Source organism: Camelus dromedarius, chromosome 14 (assembly GCF_036321535.1).
Source record: "Camelus dromedarius isolate mCamDro1 chromosome 14, mCamDro1.pat, whole genome shotgun sequence".
Classification (NCBI taxonomy): domain Eukaryota; kingdom Metazoa; phylum Chordata; class Mammalia; order Artiodactyla; family Camelidae; genus Camelus; species Camelus dromedarius.
The window spans coordinates 7,847,466-7,860,498 of NC_087449.1; the positions used below are offsets into that span (position 1 = coordinate 7,847,466).

Here is a 13,033-nt window from a genome sequence, read left to right on the forward strand (position 1 = left end):
ATGCTTGAGTGACTATTAAAAATATTTTTACATAAACTGAGTAACTAGGAGTTACTAAGACTCATGTGGCTTAACTGATAGTGAATTCTTGTCCATAGAGTCAAAGCCAAGAAGTCAGTGAAGGTGACCATCTCATGGAGAGTGGCTTGGAGGCCAAACAGCCTTCCTAGCATCAACTCCACTCCTAATTACTGGTCAGCACTAATGAGTGACCTCTGTTCACGCACTGTTCTACCCTTATCCAGTCCTTAACAGCAACCATTTGAGGTAGGTGCTATTATTGTTCCTATTTTACAGATGGGCAGACTGAGGCCCACAGGGGTTAAATACCTTGCTCAAGGTCAGCCAGCTAGGAAGTGGCAGAGACTCGTTCTGAACACACACGGTTTGAGTCCAGAGCCCGTGCTCTTATCCATCACGCTATACTGTACCTTGTTGTTCCTCACTTTTTTCATAAGTAAGATGTACACTAAGGCACTAAGGGAAAATGCAAGTTCTTGTGCCATGATTGCTCCAAAGTAGGTCTTTTTATGAGCCCTAGAATTCACATTGTCAGCTGGCACTGAAGCATTTGCCACTAGTGTGACTTCTGTCCAACTTACCCCTCCCACAAACACCATCAGACTGCTCTCCTTAAAATTCTTCCAAGTCTCTTCTCAGCATGAAACTCAAGTTCAGCGCTCTCAGCTTAGCACACAGACTCCATACTCTGGCCCCTGCTCATCCCTTTTGGGTCACAGCCATCCCTTCCCCTTAACCCTTTCTCTACTTCCATCATATAAACCTTCTTCCAAAACTATGCATGATATTGCATGCCTCCGCGCCTTAGCGCCTGCTGCTTTCCCTACACGGAAGCACTCCGCCTACCTCTTCCCCTCGCTAACTCCTACCCATCCTTCAAAATTCTGAAACTTCACTTTACACTTTTGCCCAGTATTGATTTGGAAACCTCCCCTCTGCTCTTGCATGACACCCCATGCTTTCTCATATCCTGGTGCTGACAGACTGCATTGTAACCCTCAGTGTCCTCACGGGGCTCCTCCTCTAACGGTCTGTGACAATGGTAATAAGTGTTCCTTATGGAGCAGCTGTAGGCAATTTGTAGATACTGTTTCTTGTTTTCCCATTCTGTGTTTTTTTTTTTAGTTTTTTTAAATTGAAGTGTAGTCGATTTACAATGTTGTGTTAGTTTCAGGTGTATAGCATAGTGATTCAGTTATACACACACATACATATATATTCCTTTTCATATTCTTTCTCATTATAGGCTATTACAAGATATTGAATATAGTTCCCTGTGCTACACAGTAGGACCTTGTTGTTCATCTATTTTATATATATACATATATATATATTAGTTAGTATCTGCAAATCCCAAACTCCCCATTTATACCCCCCCTTTCCCCCCGGTAACCATACGTTTGTCTTCTAGATCTGTGAGTCTGTTTTTGTTTTGTGTATTATTTATATACATTATTTCTGATTCCCCAAACGACTCTAAAAGGTACCTATCTCCAGCTGCATTTTAAGGTTGAGGAAACTGAGGTTTAGAGAGCGAGGCAGCAAGTTCATAGTCAGACCATCATGACAGCAGCAGCATCATCCTCACACCTGGTTCCCCCCTGCCTTTGACTCTTTCTCCCCAGTGCCTGGCATTAGCGCTGACACCTTCCTGGTTAGATGACTGTGGATGGATGGATAGCCTGAGTTGCCACAGATCCCGGTTTAGAAGAAGGAAAAACAAAGCCAAGTTTGAAGTCAGTGTGAAGACTCTTGCTTGGGTTCTGCCCCTGCCTCTAGCTAGCTGCTGACATAGGGGAGTTCCCGAATACTGAACATGTCCAGAGGTGATTAGTATGGCAAGCAGGCTTCTGGCTGGGGAAGAACTTGGCATTAGAGGTTGCAGATCACCCAGAAGGCCAGAGACAGTCTTAACTCAGAGGCTGAGTGCCCACTGTTGCAAATTTTCTTTGGGGAAGAACTATGTTGTCATGCAATCTTTATCTTAGTTCCTCAGATGGGGAAATAGTGATTTGCTATCTCTGTGTGCAGCTGTGACCAGAGATTGATGTTCACTTGGTCTCGGGGCCAGCACCTGCACACTGCCTGCCTGTTGGTTTGTGTCCAAGGCTGCTGTTTTCTGAAAATAGAAGCTGATAACTGCCTCTGACTCAGTCCCTTCCACCTCATGTTCTTTCTGGTACATTTGTCCTAAAAGTGTCGACCCTTCTCTGATTCCTAGCTCCATTCCAGGTTTGTAAGATTTGTGAGTTATCACTGACAGATTTAAACTTTCTTTTTTAATTCCTGGAAGTTGGCCATGTGAATCAGAGGAACTGTATATTTCGCTATGTTGCCTCTCTAATGATATGCAAGTTCGTGGGGCCTCCTTTAAACCAGGGGCCTTTGAACACGCTAACAGACTTTGTTAAAGCCACTCCCTTGGGGTCCATCCCATCTCAGTTGGGGGGCTTCTGCCTCTGGATTAGCCTTCACTCACTGTGATTTGCTGACCCCCTCTTAACTCCCTCTCCAAGGGCTTCTCTCCATCCTCTTTCCTTTAATATCTTCTCTTTAAGCCACTGTTTGAGGCCTTCTCCGTCCCCCATGTAACTGGAAGTCGTACTGATGCAAATTCTCGGCACCCGCCCTGGCTCCCTCTGTTGGCCCCCCCTCCCCATTCTGCACCTCTACAGAGGAGCCTCAAGTCGGATCCTGCTTCCCCATCCCCTACTCACCTTCCTCCCCACCAAACCGCAGGACTCAAGCAGCGATGATTGCTTTCAGCTCTTTTTCTATTTTCATCAACATGTTAGACTCTGCATATTTAGTTCCCTGTGTTGCAGATTCTCTTAGTTGTATGTAACTAAGTCTGTCTATTTCTCCCTGACACTTTCAGGCTTACATCCTCCCAGATCTGCCAGTCTACTGGTTGGGTAACCCCGAGCCTATGACCCTGTCTCTCTAACGCGCAGCTCTGTCCTGCACGTAGACGCCCTTGGGCTCGCCCTCCCAGCCTCTCCCTGTGGCTCCCTCATGGCTGACTCAGGCCAGGTGTGGAAGCTGGAAGGCCCAGGAGCATACCTTCCCACTGCTCCAATGCAGGTCCCCGCAGGTGCAGAAGGCGGTGCTCCTCCTGGGAGGGGCCCAGCCGCATCCTTGGAGGCCACCTGAAAGCAGCATTGTGTCCATCTCCTCTTGCCTGGGCCTGGTCTCAGGTTGCCAATGCTGGGCCTTCATTTATTGGATAACTGGATGCACTTTTGAGGGGAGGGAGAGCGCTACCCAGGCTATAAATCCTTGATGGAGTGTCTCAACAGTGAATGTCTCAGGAGCTCTCCTGTTTGTGGGGCCGAGGCTGCTCTTTCTTCCAGGAATTCCCAGAGTTATGTCTCATTATTTCAAAATTCTGCTTCAGAAGCCCTAACACACTGGTCCCCACAGGTGGAGCTTTCTTCAAATAAGGGTTCCTGGGCCCTTGCCTGAGACTGAGTCAGTAGATCTGGAGTAAGGCCCAGGAATCTGTATGTTTTAGAAGCCACATGCCTGGTTTTACGATCAGACAGATTTGGGAAGGACACACAAATAATTCTCTCTGCGTAATTCTCTCTGTTTAACTTTGCCTTTCCAAAGGGCGTCGGCTCCCCTGCAGCGTAAATGCCCAGCCCTCCCCAGGTGCGCTAAACAGACGGGGTGTCTAAGTCCCTCCCCAACTTTTACCCAAGTCAGTTACTTTTACCCCTAGGAGAGGTCTATGATGCAGCGTTAATCCTAAGTAGGGGGAGATCTAGGTTATGTGGGTCCCGAAGCTTAGACAACTTGGAGAGGCCCTCCTGAGGGAAAGGACAAAGCATAAACACAAAATTAACGAAGGAGACTTGGAAGAGGTCCATGCAAGTGAAAAACCCGGAAAGCTTAAACTCCATCACCTGCCCAGCAGCTCTGCCTCTGAACAGCTTCTCCTTCTGGAGCAAGTCAGAAAACACTGTTGCTCAAATTGTCTATGCCTTTCATGTATATTAGATGAACTGAATTTGTGGAAATGAAAACGGGGAAAAAAAAGACCGCAGAGATAGATCATTTTGGCGTAGAAGAGTCTGGAGCTGAGTTTCTAACCACAACTCTGTGGCATAGGGCTGGGTGGTGAGTTCACGTACAGTTCCCTGTATTCCAAGAAACGGAGAAAGAGCGACATGCTCCCTTTACCACCCCCTCCCGTTACTTTCCACACCTGCTACTTCCCTCCTCGCGTCTCCTCTGCAGCCACGCTGGGCTTCCCCGCGCAGCCCAGGCCCGGTCTCGCCTTGCGGTCTCTGCTTCGGGGTTCCTCTTCCTGAAAGGGGGTCTCACATTACAGAGAAAGACACATGGGCTCAGAGAAGTTAAGTCCTTCAACCAAGTGACTAAAACCCATGAAAATATTGGTAATGTTGGTCCAGGAGTTTCATTCCTTTTTTTTTTTTTTTAATAAAAGATAGTTAATTTACAATAGTACATCAGTTTCTGGTGTACAACTTCTTTGCGGTTCAATATTTTTATAGATTATACTCCATTCACGGTATTACAAAATATTGACTATATTCTTTGTGTTGTACCATGTATCCTGGTAGCTTATTTATTTCATGCATAGTAGTTTGTACCTCCTAATCCCTACCTCCTCTTACCCCTCTCCAATTCGCTGTCCCCACTGGTAGCCACTAGTTTATCCTCTGTATCTGTGAGTCTCTTTCTGTTTGTTGTACTCACTTGTTACACTTCTGCTGGTTTCTTTTTTTAGATTCTACATATAAGTGATAATGTAGAATATTTGCCTTTCTCTATCTGACCTATTTCACTAAGCATAAGACCCTCTAGGTGCATCTGAGTTGTTGCAAAGAATTTCATTCTTTTTTATGGCTGAGTAATATTTCAGTGTATGTATATATACATATATATGTCACACATCTTCTTTATCCAGTCATCTGTCGATGGGCATTCTGGTTGCTCCCATATCTTGCCTATTATAATAATGCTGCTGTGAACACTGGAGTGCATGTGTTATATATTGAAATTACAATATTTTGAATATATTTGATAAATAAAATATATTACTAAAAATAATCTCACCAGTTTCTTTTTACTTTTTTTAGTGTGGCTAATAGAAAACTTTAAGTTACTTATGAGACTCACATTCCTGGGTTATATTTATCAGACCGCACTGGTCTGTAGTATCCGGTCCCTCCCTAAAACGTTTCCTTGTCTTGTCTCCTGCTCACTCCACTCCAGCCCTGCTGGCTTCCTCACTATCCCACACTCCTAATTTATCCCTCCCCCCCACCCCCTTTCCCCTTTGGTAACCATACGTTTGTTTCCTTTGTGTACCCACCTGTTCTGAATGCCTGCTGTGACCCACTCTCTGTGCTATGCCCGCTGCCTTCCTTATTTCATCTTCACACTAACCCCGTGAGGTACGTAATGTTATTTTTTTCTTTTTATAGGTGAGAAACTGAAGTAGGTACTACTATTATCCTATTTTACAGATGAGCAAAGGCTTGACTAGTGTAAGTAACATTGCTGGAAGTTACGTAGTGAGTCCGTGATGAACACAGGTCCCAAATCCAGATCTTTTGACTGCAGACCTTGTGCCTTTAATTGAACAGCCACCTACACGGTGCTTTATAGAGTTGGAGACACTTTCCAGCAGAGCTGGGGTGAGGTGGAGTGATGATTTACAACCTGACGCGCAAGGGACAGCAAATAAGGAAAGCAGGAGCGAGGTCCGAAATCCACATATGCGGTGGCATGGGGGAAAGGTCAGCCGCCTTCTTCCTATTACCTACGTGGAGATGTTGGCCTATTGGTGATGTTTGCTAGCTCTTTCCTGGGACTGTCTTCCAGTTTTTTGCTCTATCTGAAAAAATATGAGAAATTGCTTTCATTCACTTAAAAAAAAATTTGTTCATCTTCTTGTCACTGAAGGTACAGCATCCTGGGTTAGCCAGATGGCCTTCTGGGCCTAAGACTGATGCAGAGGGAGTTTGCACTGCTGCACATTTTTCATTAGAAAAGAGAAAGGGGAGTGGGTGGATGAAGGATGTCAGACAGATCATGTCTTCTCCTTTAAGAGGTTCCCATAACTGCAGATAAATTGGTCTGGAAATAGCTGCAAGCAATTTCTTTATGTATAACTCATATTCAAAAAAAAAAAAAAAAAAGAAGAAGAAGAAATGTTCCCATGTGTAAGGAACTTAAGAGGCGATGAAGGGACCGGCAGTCACGCCCACCTTTGTCGATGTCTCCAAGACTGTGCCCCGTCCTGGCGAAGCGCCGACCTCCCGTCCTGCTCCCTGCGGCTCGCGGAGCCAGAGCACAGGGCCCCGCTGACAGGCAAGAGAAACTCCACGGCTCCGCTGCAGCTGTCTGGAATTTCCCTGAGAAAAAGAAGGGCTAAATATAGGCTTTCACCTTGAAATGCCATAAAGGTAATAAAACAGGGCCTGGTGGGTGTGACGGGTTGCTTTGCGGTGCCCCCACTTCACATTTTATGTGCGTTTCTAAGCAACAAGCTTATCGAAACTAGCGAAGTAGGGAAGTGAGCGATGAGTTCAGAGGGTTCAGCCATGGAGGTGCCCAGACAGCTCTGGACGTCAGAGAACTGCTTTCCCATCTCCCTGACCTCCCTCCCTCCCCACCGTGCACCTCAGCACCCTCGGGACCTGGTGAAACCCCGGCACGCAGGAGCTGTTGGGCCAGTCCCCGTGCCCTTGGCTTCACTGATACCGGACTGTGCGTCACACCTTTCCATGTTCTCTAGGAACCACCAACGTTAGCAGGAAAATAGGTGCCATTCTCATTTCCTTTGGTATTTTTGTTAGAGCAGCTCAGTATTTGGGGAGGTCATTACTCAACTTTTGAGGCACAATTCTCCCCACTGTGTGTAGCCTGTACGCCTTAACAGAATTTCTGGTTCTAGTTTTGGATTTCACAACGTTAGCCTTTAATTAAAATTAATTGAGTTAAAACTCATCCACTGAGTTTTCTAACTAATCATAACACACCATGCTTTTTACTTCTCACTCTTATTTTTCTGTACAATGAAACGTACGTTAAATAAAAGAAATAAAATTGTGTAACTCCTCCGGTCTGGGTTAACAATTACTATGGCACTTAGGTGCCTCCCCATATATTTGTTTGTACAAACATCATAAAAATGCACAACTGCACACAGATGGGCTACAGGAAACGAAGCCCTACACAGGAGGCCCGCAGTAATAAAGCCCGTGCTGAAAGTATGAAGACTTATACGACTTGTGGACACATTATTACCACAAGTCATGGGAAATCAGTTCAGGGCCAGAAGGAAGTCAGTCCGTGGACAAATTCAGCCTTCACCTTGAAGCTCTCCCATCTGCCACAATCACAGAAACCTTTCAGGCACTGGGTGGTCAGCGCCTACAGGACACTGAGATTCGGACGGTAGCCAATGCTGGCTCTGTAAGACCTCAGTCCCAATTTTCTGCTTGTACAACTGTCCAAGTTTTCAGTAATTGTCTTTCTAATGCTACTGTTATAAACTGTGCCTGTTGAAGAGATCATTCTATGGTGTTACTGCAGTGGACATTGTCAGAGAGGTTTTCAGAGGACTAAAATTCCATCCATGTATTTCCAGATGGCATCTGATGTGTTTGGTATTCTTTCCCTTTGCAGGACCCACGTGGCTGTCCTCAGGGAGAGGAAGCACCCTGTACCCACGTACCCACGTACCCACATGTGACAGGAATACTCAGGCTGGGGCTCTGTGCTTCTGAGGAACGAATGGAACCAGTCAGAGAAGCCCAGCCCCTCACTCTGACGCTAGTTTAACTCTTATCTTCTCCCGTCAATTTGTCATCTTGTTAATTATCCCATTTAGTAACTCTGTTCCAACTGCTGGGCTTCCTTCTTCCTTCTTCCATGTCCTCTGTCTGTTTTGTCTCCTATTCTTTGATCTAGTGCTTGTTTCAAACGCTCTCTTGGTAACCGACCTCTTCTGCTCAGCCCAGGACCACTCCCACTGGGGCCCTGCTGCGGGGGCTGCTGGCCCCGCCCCTGCGAGGCTCACCTCAGAGTGTCAGGGAGACCTCAGCCAGCAACTGAGTTTCTTTAAAGACTGTTTTTTTAAGAGTAATTTTAGGTTCACAGCAAAATTGAGAGGGAGGTACAGAGATTTTCCATATACCTTCTGTCCCACATACGCACAGCCTCTCCCATCATCAACAGCCCCCACGAGAGAGCTACATTCGTTACAGTTAGTAAATCTGCATTGACACGTCATAATCACTCAAAGTCCGTAGTCTATATTAGGGGTTACTCTTGGTCTTGTACATTCTCTGAGTTCGGACAAACGTATAATGACAAGTATCACACGGTGTTTTCACTGCCCTAAAAATCCTCTGTTGGTCCACTTCTTCATTGCCCCCATTTCACTAACCCTGCAAGTACCTTATCCACAGATTTGCTAGTCCAGAATGTCACATGGTGGGAATCGTATAGTATGTAGTCTTTTCCGATTGGCTTCTTTCACTTAGTCATATGCATTTAAATTTCCTCTGTTTAATAGCTCACTACTTTTCATTACTGAATAATATTCCATTCTTTGAATGTACTTCAGTTTATTTGTTCCTTCACCTACTGAAACAACATCTTGGGTGTTTCCAAGTTTCAGCAATTATGAGAAAAGCTGCCATAAACATCCATGTGCAGTTGCTTTGGGTAAATACCAAGAAGCATGATGGCTGGATCATGTGGTTAAGTGTAAGAAACTGCCAAACTGTGTTCCAAAGTGGCTGCACGTTTACATCCCTGCCAGCTATATATGAGAGTTCCTGTTGCTCCACATCCTCCCCAGCATTTGTTGTCAGTGCTGTGGATTTTGACCATTTTGCTCAGTGGGCAGTGGAATCTCACTGTGGTTTTAATTTGCATTTCCCTGATGACACGTGATGTGGAACATCTTTTCCTTTTCAATACAGGACTTTACTATATCTTTAAAATATAACAAAGAGGTCTTAGGAAATCACCCAGCATCTTGTTTCGGTAGCTGGACAACTTAGAACTGATTCAGCAGCCTACTGAACCGTTCCATTTTCAGAGACATAGATATCATCTAGAAATTTTCTGATATCATTGTTTTCAACTGCTGTGGCTTACTGAATCAAAACAGCTGAATTTGGTGTAGGTTCACTGTCGTTTCTTCCAAGAATTAATTCTTCTTTCTGGGTTTGAGATACTGAGCAAGCTACTCCTGGCCTCATCCAAACCTTGTGGATGTATTTTTACCCAAGAAATTTTGGATTTCAACTAGAGACCCATTCTTCTGCCGAATGACACTGATGGGGGGAAAATACACAGACCCCATCTTGTGATGAGCCCAGTGCGACCTGATGATGCTCTGACCGTGACTGCAGGTAATGCAAACAGTGGCCACGTCCTTTCTGGTTTCCCACCACTTGTTAGCCCGGAGCCTTTTCCTTTCTTCCCAAGGAAACTGAGTTCTACTTTGACGTGATGAAGTCCTTCTGCAGGGTCCCTCTGGGGCCCTTCTTAATAGCTGTGTGTCCCTTCAGAGCGATGTCAACGTTTTCCGGAATGGAGGCAGTCAGATTGCAATAGATACAGCAAAAATTCCATATGTTTATTTATGTCATCTGTTTATCTTTGGTGAGAGTTCTGTTAGTCTTTGGCCCATTTTTAAACAGGGTTGTTCATTTCCTTATTGCTGGATTTTTGAGTCCCTTGTATATTTTGGATAACAGTCCTTTATCAGATGTGTCTTTTGTGAGATATGCTCCCAGTCTCTGGGTTCTCTTCTCATTCTCTTGACACTGTCTTTTGCAGAACTTATTTTTTAAAATTTTAGTGAAGTCCAGCTTATTAATTATTTCCTTCATGGATCATGCCTTTGGTTTTTACCTAAAAGTCACCATTTTACCCAGTCATCTAGATTTTCTCCTGTGTTATTGTCTGGGAGTTTTATGTTTTTGTATTTAGTCTTTGATCCATTTTAAGTTAATTTGTGTGAAAGTTGTAAAGTCTGAGTCTAAGTTAATTCCTGGGTCGTTCAAGTACCTTATAATAACAAATGCACGTTTTCATCCACTATCAAATACCAATTAGTAAGATGATGTGTATTTATCAGAAAAAAAATGTTCAGCTATTCCAGGTCCTGTGCATTTCCCTATAATTGTAAGAATAGGCTTGTCTATGTGTATGAAAAACCTCACTGAGATTTTGACAAAAACTGCAGTAACCCTGCAGATCAATTTAGGGAGGACTGATATCATTGCTATGTTGTCTTCCAATCCATGAGCACAGTGTCTATCAATTTAATTAGGTCTTTGATTTCTTCATCAGCTATTTGCAATCTTTAGCATACAGGTTCTGTATGTATTTTTTTAAATGTATATCTAGGTATTTCATTGTCTTTGGAATGATTGTAAATGATATTACATTTTAATTTTGGTTTCCAAATGCTTATTGTTAATATGTAGAAATGTGATTGCTCCTCCCTCCGCTTTCTTGTGTCATTGCTATTATGTTTTACTTATAAATGTCCCTAAGCATATGTACGTATATATGCTTATATACATAAACATACACATACCAAAGATATATACATAAGCATACACAATCAAATACATTGTTGCTTTCATTATTTTCAACAAATATTTTTTGTTGTTGGATGAATTAAGGCTAAGAAAAATATGACAATATTGTAAACTGACTATATTTCAATAAAAAAAATATATATATAAAAGAGTAAGAAAAAATAGAGGTTTTTATTTTCCCTTTGCTATTGCTTCTTTGACGTGCTTCTTTTCTTTACATAGATTCGAGTTTCTGACCTGTATTACATTTATCCTTTCTAAAGAACTTCTTTTAACCTTTCTTGCAAGGCAGGCATGCTGCCACCACATTCCCTCAGTTGTAGTGTGCCTGAGAAAATCTGTATTTCCCCTTCAGTGCTGAAGGATAATTTTGCAGGGTACAGAATCCTAAGATGCTGAGTTTTCGCTTTCAAAGCTTTCAGGATTTCACTCCACTCTCTTCTTTCTTGCGTGAGTTTTAAGGAATTGACTATAATTATCTTTGTTCCTCTAAAAGGCAGATGGCTTTTTCCCCTCTGGCTTCTTTCAGGGTGTTTTCTTCATCTTTGATTTTCTGTGGTTTGAAAATGACATGCCTAGGTGTGGGGCTTCTGCTGTTGTGACTGTTGTTGTTTTATTCCTTTATCCTGCTTGGTGTTCTCTGAGTTTCCTGGATACGTGGTGTGGCATCTGACATTAATTTGGGGAACTCTTAGTCACTGTTGTTTCAAGTATCTCTTCTGTCTCTTTCTCGGTTTCCTCTCCTCCTGGTGTTCCCGTTGTGCATGCGTTCCGCCTTCTGTGGTTCTCCCACAGTCCTCAGGTGTTCTCCTCTGTCTCTTTTCAGCCTCTGTCCTTTTCCACTCTTGGAAGTTCCTACTGATACATCCTCAGGTTCTTAGATTCTTTCCTCAGCTGTATCCAGTCTGCTAACAAGCCCATCAAAGGCTTTCTCCACTTCTGTCGTAGTGTTTTTGACCTCCAGCGTTCCTTTCTGGTTTTCTCTTAGGATTTCCATCTCTGTTTACCTTGCCCATCTGTTTTTGCATGCTGTCTACTTTATCCATTAGATCCCTTAGCGTATTAATCATAGTTGTTTTAAATTCCTAGTCTGTCAGTTCCAACACCCTTCCCGTGTCTGGTTCTGATGTTTGCTCTGTCTTTTCAAAATTTTTTTCCTTTTGGCATGCCTTGTCATTTTTTCTTGATAATTGGGTGTGATGTACTAGGTAAAAGAAACTCCTGTATCTAGGCCCTTGGTGGTGTGGCGGTGCGGTGTGGGAAGAAGTAGGCAGCTCTGTGGTCTATCTTTAGGACTCAGACTCTTGGTAAGCCTATGCCTCTGGACTTTGAACTTCACAAATATTTTTCTCTCCCCTTAGGTGGGCAGGGTGGGACGGAGTTGGGCAATTCCCTTCCCTCAGGCCAGTTAGGCTCTGATAACACCTCAGCAGGTTAGGCGCTGGTTGACCAGTTTCCCCTGGGGGCAGGCTAATTGATTGAGAAGAGCTGCTGTGCTCTAGCGGATTTCAAAATGGTTCCTTCTCCCCTCCCCCTGCTGGAAGCCTGAGGAGATTTTTCGTGGATATTTGCTGTGAGAACACGATCAAGTTCTTGGAAGTAAATCTCACAGAAGTTTGGGGCCCTCCCTAAGGCTGGGTCCCCTGTAGTTTTTAACTCTCAGCCTTGTCCACACTGAGCTTTTGTTAATTACAGCTCAGGTGTTCCTGCCCGGGCCCTCGTTCCCACGGCAGCATCTGCTCCAGTCTCGGCTCAGGTGAGCGGACTCCTTGTCTGTGCCGGTCTCTCCCACATTGTGGGCAGTGGTTTGACCTGTGTCCTCCCCTCTCTTGTAAACCCAAGAAGAGCTGCATATTTTTCAGTCCATTCTGCATTTTACTCATTGTTAGGACAGAGTAGCGATTTACCAGATCCTTACATGTGGAACTGAAAACCGTGTTCCTGGGGGTCTCGCCTTGGCTGGAGGGGTTTATGAGTCTCCAGGCAAGCTGGGTCCCAGCTGAGACATCCCATGTGCTGTCAGTGGTCTTCCACCTGATCGGCCAGGCCCAGGAAGAACACTCACATGCAGGAGAGTCTTCCCTGCTCAGAAAATACGATGGGGTTCTGCCTGAGATGAGACCTCTGAGATACAAAGTGGTCCCTTGGTGTTTTGGGGGAATTGGTTCCAGGACCCCAAGCTGATGCCAAAATCCAGGAATATTCAAGTCCCTTATATAAAATAGCATAGTATTTGCATATACCCAACACACATCCTCCTGTGTACTTTAAATCGTCTCCAGATTACTTAGAGTACCTAATACAATGAAAATGCTATGTAAATAGTTGCTAGAGGACAGCAAATTCAAGTTTTGCTTTTTGGAACTTTCTGGAATTTTTTAAAAAATATTTTTGATCCATGGTTGGTT

The 13,033-nt window shown here is 44.1% G+C and overlaps 1 pseudogene; it reads right to left on the bottom strand.

Annotated features, from left to right (window-relative positions):
• Positions 1-9,086: 9,086 nt before the first annotated feature.
• Positions 9,087-9,626, bottom strand: LOC105095060 (large ribosomal subunit protein uL6-like; annotated as a pseudogene).
• Positions 9,627-13,033: the final 3,407 nt, after the last annotated feature.